Raw genomic sequence first — 14,459 nt, 5'->3', positions numbered from 1 at the left:
GTTTCCACGCTAGCACAAACGTTGTCCTTGTCCCCTGCTTGCTTATCTTCTAGCCTCTCCACCCCTCCATGCCACCCTTCCCCAGGCTGGTGCCGGGGTCTCAGGGTCACTTGTAGAGCAGGGAAGACCTTCCACGCGCCTCTCAAACATCCAGAAAGCCCTTCACCAGGCAGACCTGAAACCCTGTTCCAAAATGGACTGCCTCTATTGAGACAAGCTGGAAACAGATCCACAGCTCTGTCCAAAAGGACATCTGCTTGCAACAGGGAGGAAAAAAAATGCTCGGTGCACCAACCCTTCGGTTACCACCACCCGCTGGAAACAAACCTAGCAGCGGTACCTTCCTCAACAGCTCTACCTGACCACACAGGGCTTGTTATGGTTATTAAAAAGCCTTTGCTAAAGAAAGATCTAGGAGATCAGGACTGCATGGCTGTAACAGTCTGACCTACGCTCGGCTAGAGGTTTCCATGAAGCCTTTTCAAGCAGGCAGACCCAGAATGAACTTAATTCCCACATCATCTCCAGTCCTTGATTTCTCACTCCAAGTCCTGAACAAGAGATATCTGTCTCTCCCTGGACTTTGTCCTCCTTGCTGCTATACATGTTGTGAACTGCTATTAGCTTGCACAGAAAGGTATAGTGGGAGACCAGAATTACTACCTATTACAGCTTTTCTCTCAAAAGGACACAGATTTTCTGGATGTGGGGAGAATAACTACTCTCTGCATGCACATCTAGGGTAATTTTGAACTACCTTGCTCAGATTGCCCTCGAGCCTCCAGCTGTGACCCACCTCTCGCACAACCCTGGGTGAATAGTCAGGTTTTTTAAACGCTTCCAGTTGCTCTGCTGGGGATCACAAACACACACAGGCGGATTCCCGGAGCCACCTACAGCACTCCCACTCCTGCTCACACAACTCACCCCCCGGGGAGGCTTCAGCATAAGCAAATCCACAACTGAACTCCAGTCCTGACGGCAACTCAGGCGCTTCTGTGCACGAGCGTGTTTCCAAAAAGTACACGAGGGCACACACAGGCGTGTGTCTTAGGAAAGACACATCATGACCTGGAACAAACCAGTTTCCAAGGTAAGTGTTTAACAGACCGCTGGGGCAGCCAAGGTTGCTCATGAAGTGCCTGGCCTGAGGGGTATGGTTTCAGTTTGGCTCAAGCAGATTTAACACTGGGCTGCTAATAAAAAGAGTGTTCATCTCCAAAACATAATCCAGCTCTTTCCCTCCATTGTACCAACACACGAGTGCCTGTGTGGCTAGGAATGAGTCAGATTAGCTTGCTGATCCAGTTTAAACCCTATCCTTCTCAGGGCAGAAGGGTGGATTTTCCTTTGTATCAACTTTGGTACTTACTTGAGCCTAGGGTGAGTCATTGCAGGCACCTAAATCAACAGAAAATTAGCACTACAAAAGAAGTTATTCTTCTGCTATCTCAAACCGGGTAACCATGAATAGACAGGCGTTAATGCCACTGCAAAGAAGGAACACACAGCTGGAGGAGGAGAGGGCAGGAGCCTGGCAGCCATGCTGTAAATCAAACCCCTGGCAGTCACGCTGTAAATCAAACCTCTGCTCAGCTGTATGAGAACCAAGATCAGCATAGACGGATACACGAAACGCCTTGTGACTTGGTCGCCACCAGTACACTGCGGGATCAGAGAAGAGCTGTGGTCTGGACGATCAATCTTCTGCTCTCACTACTCGTGATCTCACTACTTACTTTTTTTTGGAGCTCACCCTTGGTGGTTTCAAGTGCTACAGCCTAAACACCTTTAAACTTTGGATGTAGGCTATTAAACATTCCTATAAATACAAAGGGGTTTAATTTATGTCCTTCACGTCTCAATGTTACATTTGTAAACGATACTCCTATTTCCTTAGGAGGCAGCCAGAATGCATGTTATTAGGACAAATACATTATGTACTTGTTAGACACCAAGATAGTATAACACGAATTACATGAACCGAAGAAGTCCTTTACCCTAAGGAGAGACTTTCTACTATATTAACTAAATCTTGAGACAAAGGAAATAGTTTTATTATCTAGAAAAGTTTGCAAAACATTAACGTTTTCTTTTCCTCTTAGTAGGCCCATTTACACCAAGTGTAGTGGTGGCAGACAACAGGGAGATAAATGTGTGTAGCGCAGAACTAAAGATAGAAGCAATTGACATTTCTTGAGGGCAAAGCCCTCTGCTTTCTCTTAAATGGATCCTTGGTATATCCATTTATTTCGAAAAAGCTAATGGTAAGTGGGTGTTAAAAACGTCCATTTGCCATCAACCTCTTCTACATACTTCCATGCCCCACTTGTATGAAATATCACTGCATGTTGCAGGAGAGCGAGAGGCTCAGGTTCGTAAATCTATCCTCTGCTTTCTAACAAAACAAAGACAGTAATATTTATGAGGACCTGAAAGCTAAAGTGACAATCACAAAGCAGACAAACAGCTTTATTTTTCCCAAAAACCTATGCGACTTTCAATGCACAGTCTGACTGCATGGGCTAGAAACTGAAGTTTAAACATCTGTTACAGGTGAAAAGTAAACTACTTTCACTACATCAAAACTACATCAAAAGGGGTTCAGCACTAATTCAGGAGCAACACAGGCACTCCTAAAGCCACCATTACCTACGACACAAATACCCTCCCAAGATACTAAAATCAGCTGAAAACACAAACCCCATTGCAATGCTTTAAGAGCACTTAAACAAGACGACCAATACCACTGCACACATAGTATGAAAAAAGTCTGCATAAAACTAAACCAGAAGTTTCACCATTACCCCCAACCTTTGGCTACTGGAGAAGTGGAGTAACAGCCCAGTTATCACTGCCAGTTTATCACTGTCCAAATTCCTACATTTATCTTCCAATCGTTTAAGACAATCCTCCTAAGTACTTCCACTGGGAGGCATACTTTGCTTTCCATTTGAATGGAAGGGTTCGTTCAAAATGACCAGAATGGTTTGATATGCCATTTTCTACTACAGAATACAGCCTTAGATCAGTTCTCCAATTTCTGAGAAATCTGAAATGCTAGGGAGTGAACAGGTCTGGTTTGTTTGTTTCTTAAAAATCAAAACAGAAATAGATGTTCTGCTGCCGTATATTCAATCCGGTTGTGTGCTGTATTCTAGTCATGTATTTGTCAGAGCAGAACAAAAATCTAACATAACGATACCAGAGATTTTTAGCAGTAAAGGTACTTCTGTTTTCTTCTCTAGCAGAAGCTACACATGCATAAAAATGTTCTCATTTACTTTTAGATGAATTGGAGTTCATGTAGTCAGACAGTAAAAATTATTACCCATTATCCTATATTCATTTTTTAAAAAATACCAAGTGGCCAGCTCCAGAATCTGGTAAGTCCATGTATTTATATTGTCTTTGCCTTCTTTCAGTAACATTTCTTCTTTATTTGATGGGCTTTTGTTAGGGATAACCTTAAGCCAGAACCTCTGTAAAGAACAAGCAGCAGATGAATACACTCAAGCAACAAAGCAGATCTGAGAGCACAAAATTATGACACAGACCTCAGCAGAAAAAGTAAAGGATTTGTTCCAAGTCTTTAGAGAAGTTCCTCACAAGAAAAACATCAGCCAGATGAACAATACTTTCAAGAGGAATTTTACAATACCTTTCAAAGGAATAAAGGACATCCACGGCATGATCAAAGCTATCAAAGTGATAAAGTGGGATGTTTCACCATTTAATTTGAAAGGCTGAGCTGCTGACATTTTCAATACACTTTCTCTTTTGAAGGATAAATACATTTTCAGGTTCCAATTGCTTAGGTTTTGGTGTGTTTGTTTTTGGTTTAACAACATCATTGTGTCCAGTCATCTACAGGGATTTACTACCTAAAAAAAAATTTAATGAAGAAGTTCCCACAGGAACATCTGCTTTTCTTCCCCCCGACTTTCCGCTGCGGTGACTGCATCTCCAGAACAGGAGCAATCCCCTCTCCTCTGGCCAGCGACGGAAGTCACAAGTCCCTCACAGGGGACCACTGCCTTTTTGGGGAAAGACTACTGCTCCCAAGCCCGCATGCGTGCTTCAGACTGTGTTTTGTAACATTCACTCTCAATACAGTGAAGAGATCCACCCCAAGCCACACAGCAGACAAGCAACAGGAACGCAATTCATAAAAATCACAGACCCGGGAGGTGTTGCCTCAAGCCAACACTTGCACAAGACCCACTGGGCGTTTCAGACCTCATGAAGTGAACCTCTCCACAAGGACTAAGCAAGACATATCGAAAGCAGTACTTCACTCCAGCAACTATATAAATGCAGAAAATAACTTGTGGAGCTTTTCCTGAACGCAAATAGAAAGGGAGAAATGAAATTTGCTCATTCAAATTTCTGTGAACATGCAATTTTCAAGTACGCTTTTAGTAATCTTACCTCTGCCACAAGTTATAAACCTATTCTCAAAAACATAGTCTTCTGTTTCTTAGACTGCTTACATTAGTACCTGTGAAATCCTACCTCCTAAATACACAGGTTTACAGATTATTACCCTAGACTCCAAAGCTGTATTAACAGAAATACTTTGTTTAAGATTAGTTATATTTGAACATATACCCCAATTGTACTGCAATGCACAGAAACTGCCTTTCTCCTAGTATTTTTCAGAACCTAACACTAATTATCCGGCTTATTTAACTCCAGATTTCAAAAATGCTCAAACTAAACCGAACTGTGATTTATAAGACACTAGGAATGCTGCACGTGTAGTCAACCAGCAGAAATAGGACTTAAACAAATGTTTCCTATGGATATAAGCATGGCACTATAAACACGGAGTTGCCAAAAGGAATGTCACCTGGAAGCCACTTACTCAGTAACTTTTCCACCCTTGTCACAGACGCACGGTCCTGTTCTCTGCAACATCAAAGCTGGCCAAAACGGTTCCTGAACTGAGCACTTTATAAGTCCAGGGAAGGCTACCAGAGAAGCAGGTTTCAGCTGCTAGTGCTTCAACCTCATTCCCCCATGTATTTACGGGCAGACAGCACTCTTTCTTTGCACTCAGAAAGTGGGGGGTGACCCACGGGGAGTCACACAAAAGCTTAAGTTACAGAAAGACTAGCAGGCTGTTTTACTGCAAACCACTTGATAAGGTTTTTATTTCTCTTGGCTGCTCTGAAATTCGAGGGACAGTGGGGAATACAATATTACAAAAGAAAGAAACAGCAAAGGAAAAAGAAAATATTTCAAATGCAGTGTTTTCCTAAAGAGCTACTTTATCTAGGTTTTATATACACACTGCTTGCGGAAACGACTCCTTTGTTCAAAATCCAGCACTGGAATTTAAGTACAGCGTAAGGATGCCTACCCTGCTCATTTGAGTTATCATCCTATTTTCTAACCTTAGAAGTAACAGAGTATCAGGACAACCTCTCTCCTCCATCACAATGGAAAAAATATCCTTTTCTCTCTTTTTATTATCCTCTCTCTTTTTTGTAAGCAAAGCAAGGCAGGATCACTTATGAACATGCCCAACAATTGCATAACATGAAACAAACGCAAAACAAGGACTCATTAAATTAGAGGCCATTTTATTCTATGTGAAGAAGCACGGCCCTCAGCTCCAAGCCCTTATGTGTCACCCTTAAAAATAAAACTTACAAACGCAGGTGTTGGAAATCAGAGGACAACATCCAGTGCCCACTGATATGGACTGGAGGGGATGAAGGGGAGGAGGTAACTAAGTCCTCACAGGAGATAATTCAAGTCAGTAGTTCAGAATCCGCATACAAATACTACGTAGGTAGATGGAGTTCTTGGCAGAAAGGAATCCTGTTTTTCCATTCAGGGAAAACAAACACACCCTTAGACTCTGATTATCTAAACACGACCAAATTATTGAAGTACCTGGCTGGATAGAGCCTTCACCGCTAAGTTTTTAAAACAAGAACATTGACCTTTTTAAAAAAAAGAAAGGTGCCATAGTACCAACAGCATTTGCAGGAATTTGGTGATTATTCTCAGGCAAAATTATTTTGCCTATGTTACACAGATGGTCAGATTAGATTAATACAAGTTGAAAGTCCAGAATAAACTATTAAATATTTCTAGAAGACTAGAAATAAAATATTTCATGTTTCATGAGCCACTAACATTTCAAAAAGCAAAAGAAGTCTTGCATGTAAAAAAAAAAAATCCCCAAAAGAATCATGAAAGATTAAGCTAATGATGTAATTGAAATATGTACAATTTCCACCACTGTACTCTTAGACTCTGTTATATATACATATATATGTATATAGATACTCTTAGATGTATACATATCTACAGATGCATCAAAAAAAAAAGTCAGGCTAGCAGATCTCTCCATTCTTTCACACCCTGGCCCAGGCCACAACTGCATATGTGAATACATAACACAGGATGTGGACAGAGTATTTATTTTTTTTTTAAATTAAACTTATTTTATTGGTAAATGACAGATTTTTGAAAACAAAAGTTGCCACAAGTTTCTTTATGAATGTCTATTTTAGTTAGCACTCCTGATCAAAACCCCTCGCACCACCTTCCAACACCCACTAACACCTTGGCTTTGTGGCTAGGACACTCACGCACTAGCTCACAGCCCTGCTACGCTTGATTGGGAAGCGGATTTGTACCTTGTTCTTGAAAGTATTGCATGTTACCAGGTTAAGCTATTTGTGCAGATTGTAAGAGAACTAGATAAAAATCTCCATAAGCATCTTCCTTCCCCCAAGGCGGGGGGGCGGATAAAATCTACATGGTTATCAGCACTGCAGAACTGGAAAATATTTTCTAGGCATCTCAAAGCGGTCCATTAGGAAAATCATTTCTCTACTCACAGCTTCCCTAGAACAATACAGTGCAGCAATACTTCATCAGAACAATTAAACTGCAGCTATAAATAACTGACAAGCCCTGGCGACAGAACTTTCCAAGTAGTTTGTGGACTTACTGCTGCGGAACAGACTGACCCCACATTTTGCCACATCGACAATCACGCTCCCTGCCTGAGCATTACTGGGACCGCTGTCTCCCTCCTGTGCCTGTTCCCTTACCTCTCTCCTCTTCAGCACTCACCAAACATAGAATTCTTACAAAATCTGCAGACAAAAAAAAGCAGATGCATCTCTCTGTGTAACTACTTAAATCCTCCTGCAAAGCCGTCACCTCCTGCTTCTCCCATTCCCTTCTGCCTTTCTCCATACCCACATACTTAAAACACAAGACTACAGAACAAATTACACACACATCTAACTTCTAAGAACTAACCATAGATGCCCCACTTCCTACATTTTTCATAGGTTCTCACAGAATGAGACCATAAACTTTGATTTTAATAATGCTTCAGTGAAACAACCGCAGACCATGCTCCACTGTTTCACAGACTATATTCTGATACTGTCTTAAAACTTTGGTTGGTAGAAATCATCCTGTATGTCCGATCCAATAAACCTTATGTCATCATGCACACTGATGTATGATACAGCACAAATTGCTCTGAAGTCTTCTGGTCAAGAAGCAAAGAACCCATGCAAAACCTTCCTGCAGCTGGTCGAGGTTTCTCACACGTCTTAGTAGTCAACCTGAACAAAGTGAGGCATGTTCCATACCCTGTCCCAGACAGCAGTAAGGGAAAGGCAGAAGTGTCTTTTCTCTAAAGATGCAGAAAAACTGTTTTTATATAGCGTTCAGTTCACAGGATCCTTATGAGTTTATCACAGGAGGAGAGAACGTTCTACATGGACAGTAACATAACACAGCAAATAGATGGGGAGCTGGATCTGGCAGTGCAGTACTACTGCTATTCTGCTGCTTAATCTTCAGCAAGTCACTTCTAATCTTTATTACCTATTTTCCCCTTCCAGGTCTCATACCGGTTTCATCTAGTAGATACAAGCATTCGGGGTAAGAACGATACTTACACAGTACCTGAAAAAACAAAGCACTAGGTTTCCAATTTTTAAGTGAAGTGGGAAAAGGCTTGCAGTTTGTTATTGCTGTTTTCCACTATCAATAGTGAAAATCCCTAAGTCAGTAACTTCCGATAATCCTATCTTTCCTGCTTTTCAGGAAACTCATAAAACTTGAGAAGCCAGCTTGTCCCATTTCAGATATTGTAATTAACTAGCACATCTTCGTAATTAGCACGACTCATGAACACTGAGAGAAACGTGACTTCCCAATGCAAACGTCTTGACAAACTGCCGCCGCCGCCTCCTCCTCCAAGATCACAGACACTAAGTCAGCACCTTGACTTCCCGTGAGCTGCAGGCTCACTTAAGGAACGAGAGGACACGTGTAATTCCTTCCCAAAGATCAGTAAAGACTGTTGGAAGTTCTGAAACGGGCTGAGTCTAAAACTATTTTGAATTTTGAACAACTTTTCTCTAATTGACTTAGAAGGTGATAGAGAAAGAGATTTCAGCTTCATTCAGAGAGCTGTGCTTCCCCCCCCCCCCCCCCCGTAGTCCTGGATTTAGTAATAGCCATTCAGGAGGTGTGATTAGGATATGGCCTTGTCCAGGTCATCTCTTTCAACAACCTCAAAATCATTAGATCCCAATCTGTATCTCAAAGCAAAGTACTGAAACCTTTGAGAGCCCTTCAGGCCCTACTACATGGCAAACCCTGATGTAGATCAGGATCTCAGGATGAAGAGCGGTTCTTCCAACTCTAACTGCATAATTAAACAAATAAAGCCTTAAGCTGCTTAAGATTGGCTTGAGTGCTCGCTATATTCCTTCAAGTATGGTGAGTAAACCTGCACTGCCAGACCACATGCAGTCCTCAATAAGCTGGCTCAGAAACTTCCGCTGCAACCGCTCCATGGGCAGAAACTAAATAGAGCCACAGGATAATTCAGATGGAAAAGGACCTCAGGGGGCCTCTGGTTCAGCCTCCAGCTCAAAGCAGGGTCACCCATGAGATCACACCTGCTTTCTCAGGGCTTTATCCAGTTGGATCTTGAAAACCTTCATGGAAGGAGACTGCACAACCTCTCTGGGCAGCAAGTCCCACTGCTCGACTGGTCTCATGGTGAAAAAATGCCTTAATAGGCACAGACCGCTCTGACTTAAGCTCATGCCTGCTACCTCTTGTCCTCCCACCACGCACCACTGGGAAGAACCTGGCTTCACTCTCTTGAAAACCTCCCCAAAGGTGCTGGAAGGGCCCCCCAAGCCTCTTCTTCTCCAGGCTCAACAACAGGCACACCTCCCTCTGCCTCGCCTCACAAGGCAAAAGCTCACACCTCAAGACAATCTTGGTAGCTCTTCACTGAATTCACCCCAGTTTATCAACACTTCCCTTGTCCTGGGGGGTGGTACAACTGGCACACGGCTGCCTTGTGCTCGGCTTGCTGTCCACCACGACCCCCAGGGCCTTCTCAGCAGAGCTGTTCCCCAGCCAGGCCGGCCCCAGGCTGTGCTGGCGCAAGGGGTTACTCCTGCCAGGAAACAAAACCAGGAAGCCCCCACCCTTAAATAGCTGGTTAAATGGTAAACTTGCTTAGTAATCAGCAGCAGATGAAATGGATAGAAATTGAAGCCAAGTCTTCTTAGTGTTAATACACCTTACTTAGTACTACTAAGTCGCATCTTAGGGCCATATTCAGATGGCCTAAATTCCACATAAATCCTTCTGCCTCCTATTTCTTATTAGCTGGCTTTCAGGCAGCTCCCCGTTCAGCATCTTACATAAATTCTCTGAATTGCTCTCCAAAACACCTAGATTTCTCCACTGACTGAGAAAAGGGGCTTGAGTGGAATTCAGGCCACCTGAACTTAGTCTTTAAAGCCTGGTAACGTTGCAGCATCAGACTGCATTATTCCTTTGGTTTTGTCACCACGGCAGTAAGTTGCAGCTTGTTTGTCAGGACAGGTTTTAGTTTAGTTGCTCTTCCACTGGAACATATATTTTTAAAGAAAATGTAGATTTCTAAACAATTCAGGATTCAGTTCTTCCTGCTAGCTTCTGGAAATTTACTCCATAGCTGGATCTCCTTGAACACGAATGCTTTACCCGTAGTTCTCTCGCATTTTGTCCTGAGCCATGTGTGCTGTTTTGTTCCAGATGTCTTGACGATTCACTAATAAAAATTTCGTCTTTAGTATGATTGTGGCTCAAACCATTCACTGCTCTACAGAAAGGAGGAATAAAAGCCCTACATCGGCACTAAATGTGGGCTGGGGGAATCAATGGCTTAAATGCTCACCAGCTCAGCAAGAGCACGCCATGCTTTAAGTCAAGCATGAAGACATTTCCTCTAGTTCTTCAAAGACTATCACTTTTCCAATAAATACCATTTTCTTAGGCTTCAGGCTGAATCAGTTCTCTTCATAAATTATTTCTCACAGGCATTATGGTTTTATAATAGTGTCGTAAATTGAAAAGTTACACACACCAGCATACCCAACCCAACGCGCTCTAGTCAGTGGTCTCACGTAATCAGGATCCTCCAACCAAAAGAGGTGGAGCGGGGAAGATGGGAACTACCCATCAACACTTCTGAAAAGAGGAACCAGATTCAACGCACCACAGTCCTGACACCTCGCTTCAGGACATTAATAGTGCTTTTGTCAAAGCTCCAGAGCACTCCAGATGCACAGGTACGGACAGCCTACCCTTGTCCACAAGCTGTACGCTAGATCTCTCTCAGAATGTCACAGTACACCAACAGATACACGACTGCAAAATATACAGAATATTGAGGCTGAGGTTTACTGTCTTCACGATTACTTTGAGTGCAATGGACACCTGGAGATGGCACAACTTTCAGAACCAACCGACAGCTTACTGAGGATCAAACAGGCTATTTTAGAATACATTCGGCAGGTTTGCTTCCTTGCAAGGGATTCCATTTCCATTAGTAAGAAGCTTGCTTTCCTGACCAGCCAGTAGGGACTGGATCCATACCACAGGCTGAACGTGTTTTGTGTTTCAGAAGTCTTGACCACATAGATCAGCAGACCCATCAGATTCACTCAAGTTTGTCAGCCAGCCAGTTTATCAGTTTTGATAAACTGAACATATAAAGCATGAAATTTGGACCTACCTCCTGTCCCTAGGGACTAACAATAACAAACATGCTGAACAAATACAAAGAAAATTAAGTCTTTCAGTCACAACGTTTAGCTTCAGCCGCTCCTGAAGCATAAATCCACAGGACAAGGAGGAATTACCAGGCTTAACAACGTCTTTCCTTAATTTTTCAAAGCACACAGCACAGGCAAATACAATGAGATGTGCTTGCTCTCTCAGTGGTGCAGACGGTTAGGAGTATAAAGTCTTATGAGTGCACCCAGATGATTATCTTTCTCTTAGGGCATAATTAAGACCGGGTAACGCACCTGCCATTTCTGACTTTTACTTTTTACTCTCGGGGCAGGGGGCGGGTGGACACGAAGTCATATGCCACAGTCAATTTTTGCACAACGAGATGCTAAATCCACTCTGGAGAAAGACTATTTCTACAGCAGAACGTAACCAGACGAAAATCCCATTAAGTCTTTTGGTTTCATTTTGTGCTTTTTCTTTACATGATGCTTAGAACAATATAATAAAAAAAACTTCATGTCAACTCAAATATTCCTTAAGACTTCTATAGCACTCCAAAATATTTTGAGTAAAAATGAGTGCCCTTACCCTTAGTAGGCTTTTAAAAGTACTCAAAATAATTTACTATCAGTTTTACTGTTTTTCACAAATTCTGTATCGATAACAGCACTTTTCAAGTTAGAGAATGAGGTTACTTAAATACAAGAATTTCATGTTTGGTGTTATCAAATCCATAGGCCAAAAAAAGCCATGTTCCAGAATCTGGTACTTCTAAACGAAATGCAGTACTTCTCATTTAAAAAAATTATATACCAGTTGTTGTACGTAATTATTACATGTTTTGTGGGGGTTATTTCTTCAGCAAGTTAAAAAAAAAAAAATCTAGCAGTGCTCATAAACTACCTTACAACTATTTTTATTCAAGTCACCGTTTTAATTTTCCTGAAGGCTACTGTTTGCTTATTTCCCAAAGATGTTGTATGGGTCCCACAAACCAAACCTCACGCCGTTTATGGAACTACCTGAAATAACCTTTTAACGCTTGCTCCTCTCCCGTACACTTCGAGGGAGGAATGTTCCTCTGCTACCTCTCCCGAGCGAGTCCACGAAGGGAACGCACCTCAGCACTAAATCTAGCATCAAACCCCTAGAAATCAGAATGAAAATAGCAAAATACGACTGGGAAGTCTGATCCGCGCCTCCTTCAACTGTGCTGCTTTCGCACTGCGTGCACTTACAGACCACGAGCTGCACGTCGAGACCGAAAACTACGCGCAAACGCACTTTCGGTACCAAACCCCAAGATTTGGGACAGCCCCATGAAGCGGCTGGGACACGGTCGTGTCGTGTCCCCCCCCCCCCGCACCGGCGGGCGGTTACCTGCCGGGCGGGCCGAGGCCGCGGCGGCAGCCCTCTCCCCCCAGCCCCGGCCGGCTCCGTGACTCACGGCGTGCTTTCTCCACCTCTTCGTGCGTAAGAGCCGAAACACAAAGAAAAGCAGAATAAAAAAGCGCCTATTATTGCCTATTATTTCACTAATTAGCCGGCAAGCCGCTCCCGTGCGCCCCGGCGCCCTGGGAGGGCGACAATCGCCTCACAGCGGCAGGGAGGCCGACCGGCTGCCGCGGGAGGACCCGGCGGTGCGCGGCCGGGCCGCCCCTCACCGCAAGCCGGGCCGAGGGCGGCACTCGCTGCCCCCCCCCCGCCCCCGCTCCCTACCCCGCCGAGCCGCTTCAGCACCACCGCGGCCCGGATGGCCGCCGCGCCCGCACTCGCCCCCGCGGAGGCGGCGGGAGGCCGCCCCGCCCCGGGGCTGCGGCCCCGGGAAGGCCCGCCGGGGCGCCGCCCGTCCGTCCGTCCGTCCGCCCGTCCGTTCCGGCGGCCCCGCGCCACAGCGGGGCCGGGCGCGCTCCCGGCGGCGCAGGGCCACGCAGCCACCCCCGCTCCGGCCTCCCCGCGCTCCGCAGCCCCGCACTCACCGGGCCCCGGCCCAGAGGACGCCCGCACGCTGCGGGCCGCCTCCACCCGCCCCGGCGCGGCCGCTCCTGCCGCCGCGGACCCGAGTGCGCGCCCCCGGCCGCGCCGCGCCAGTGGCTGGGCTCAGCGGCGGCTCGGCAGCCCGCCGCCGCCGGGCGCCCTCATTCCGTATGCGGCACGGCGCCTCCTGGTTGGCCGGAGCGGGGTGGCGCGCGGGGCCGGGCTCCCGAGGAATGGGGAGGGGAGGGGGGGCGAGCCGGAGCGGGGTTACTACAGGTCACCCGCGGCGGTGGGCGGGGCGAGGGTGCGGAGCCGACCGTTGGGGAGGGGCGGGGCGGGGCGGGGACAGGCCCGCCCCCCCGCGCCGCGTCATCCGCGGCACCCTTCCGCGCTCCGGCCTCGCGGCGCCTGCGCGGCCGCCGCCCCGCTCTCCCGCCGCGCTGAGGCGAGGGGCGGCCGCCGCCGGCCCCGCGGAGCGGCCTCCGGGGCCGGGGCACGGCCAGCCCTAGGCGGGGGCTGCCGGGATCACCGCCACTGGAAATGACCCGGCCTCCTCCTGCCTGAGTCCGGGTGTCGTTCATCTCTATTAAAAACGCCTGTTAATTACCTCTAGTCCGCCAGTAATGTCATTACTTTGACAGGAGCTCCCGCAGTGATGGGTAACTGCAGGAGTGTCTGGATAATGGAAACAGTTATTTTTGCCTCGGGTGCAGCAATATGCACTGTTGCCCGATTTTGGCTGGAGCCCTGACGCACGCGAATACGCGTGTTTCTGACCAGCCTCCTGATCAACTTCGGTGAAGCGTTGGAACTTCCAGAGCTCCTTCTGAAGAGTCAGTCGGAGCCGCAGGGGGAGCGGGCGGCTAGAGGCGTACGCCAGGGCTGTGACCGGGGCACCCACGGCAGCCCGAGGTTGGACCCCGCCTGCCGCAGGTGTCGGGGTGCGCCGGGGAGCTCTGGAGGACGCAGGCCGGGGTGAGGCGACGCGCCGGAGAGCCGGTCCCTACCCCTGCGTGCTGGGGAGAGCTGCCCTCCTCCGCCTGCCTAGCTGCTCGTCGTTGCTTTAAAATGCTGAAAGAGCTTCAGAGTTTGAGGTTGCCGTTAAGATTTTACCGAGCTTGAGGTTTTAAATGAAGGTGTCATTAGTGGCAGTTGCCGCAGAGGTTTGTGACGTGGATCTCTGCTGACAGAACCGAACAAAGACCGCTCATTTCACATCGCCCGTCATCAAAGCTGGCGTCACTTGGAGCAAGTTTTGGTTAGTACTGCTCGAGGCTAGGTTCCTATTTAACAATTACTGAGGACCTCTTTTATCAATATTGACTCATCCAGATCCTGCAAATGTTCCTTCAGAATTAAAGGTTTTAATTTAACCAGCATAATACAATACTGAAAGACAAAAATAG

At 46.2% G+C, this 14,459-nt stretch overlaps 1 protein-coding gene across 6 annotated transcripts in view; it reads right to left on the bottom strand.

Annotated features, from left to right (window-relative positions):
- ACSL3 (acyl-CoA synthetase long chain family member 3) overlaps nucleotides 1-13,126 on the bottom strand; it is a 50,950-nt gene extending 37,824 nt beyond the window's left edge. For 4 of the 6 annotated variants that reach the window (XM_076340863.1, XM_076340868.1, XM_076340869.1 and 1 more), the window contains exon 1: nucleotides 13,056-13,126. The gene's annotated coding sequence lies outside the window, so the exon portion shown is untranslated. Of the gene's footprint in view, nucleotides 1-12,456; nucleotides 12,524-12,795; nucleotides 12,852-13,055 lie in introns of those variants that run through there. The other 2 variants (XM_076340866.1, XM_076340864.1) reach the window with 2 other exon arrangements.
- Nucleotides 13,127-14,459: the final 1,333 nt, after the last annotated feature.

Source organism: Aptenodytes patagonicus, chromosome 6 (genome assembly GCF_965638725.1).
Source record: "Aptenodytes patagonicus chromosome 6, bAptPat1.pri.cur, whole genome shotgun sequence".
Classification (NCBI taxonomy): Eukaryota; Metazoa; Chordata; class Aves; order Sphenisciformes; family Spheniscidae; genus Aptenodytes; species Aptenodytes patagonicus.
Note: the sequence above shows the minus strand (reverse complement) of the source record. Positions and strands in the feature narration are given on the sequence as shown.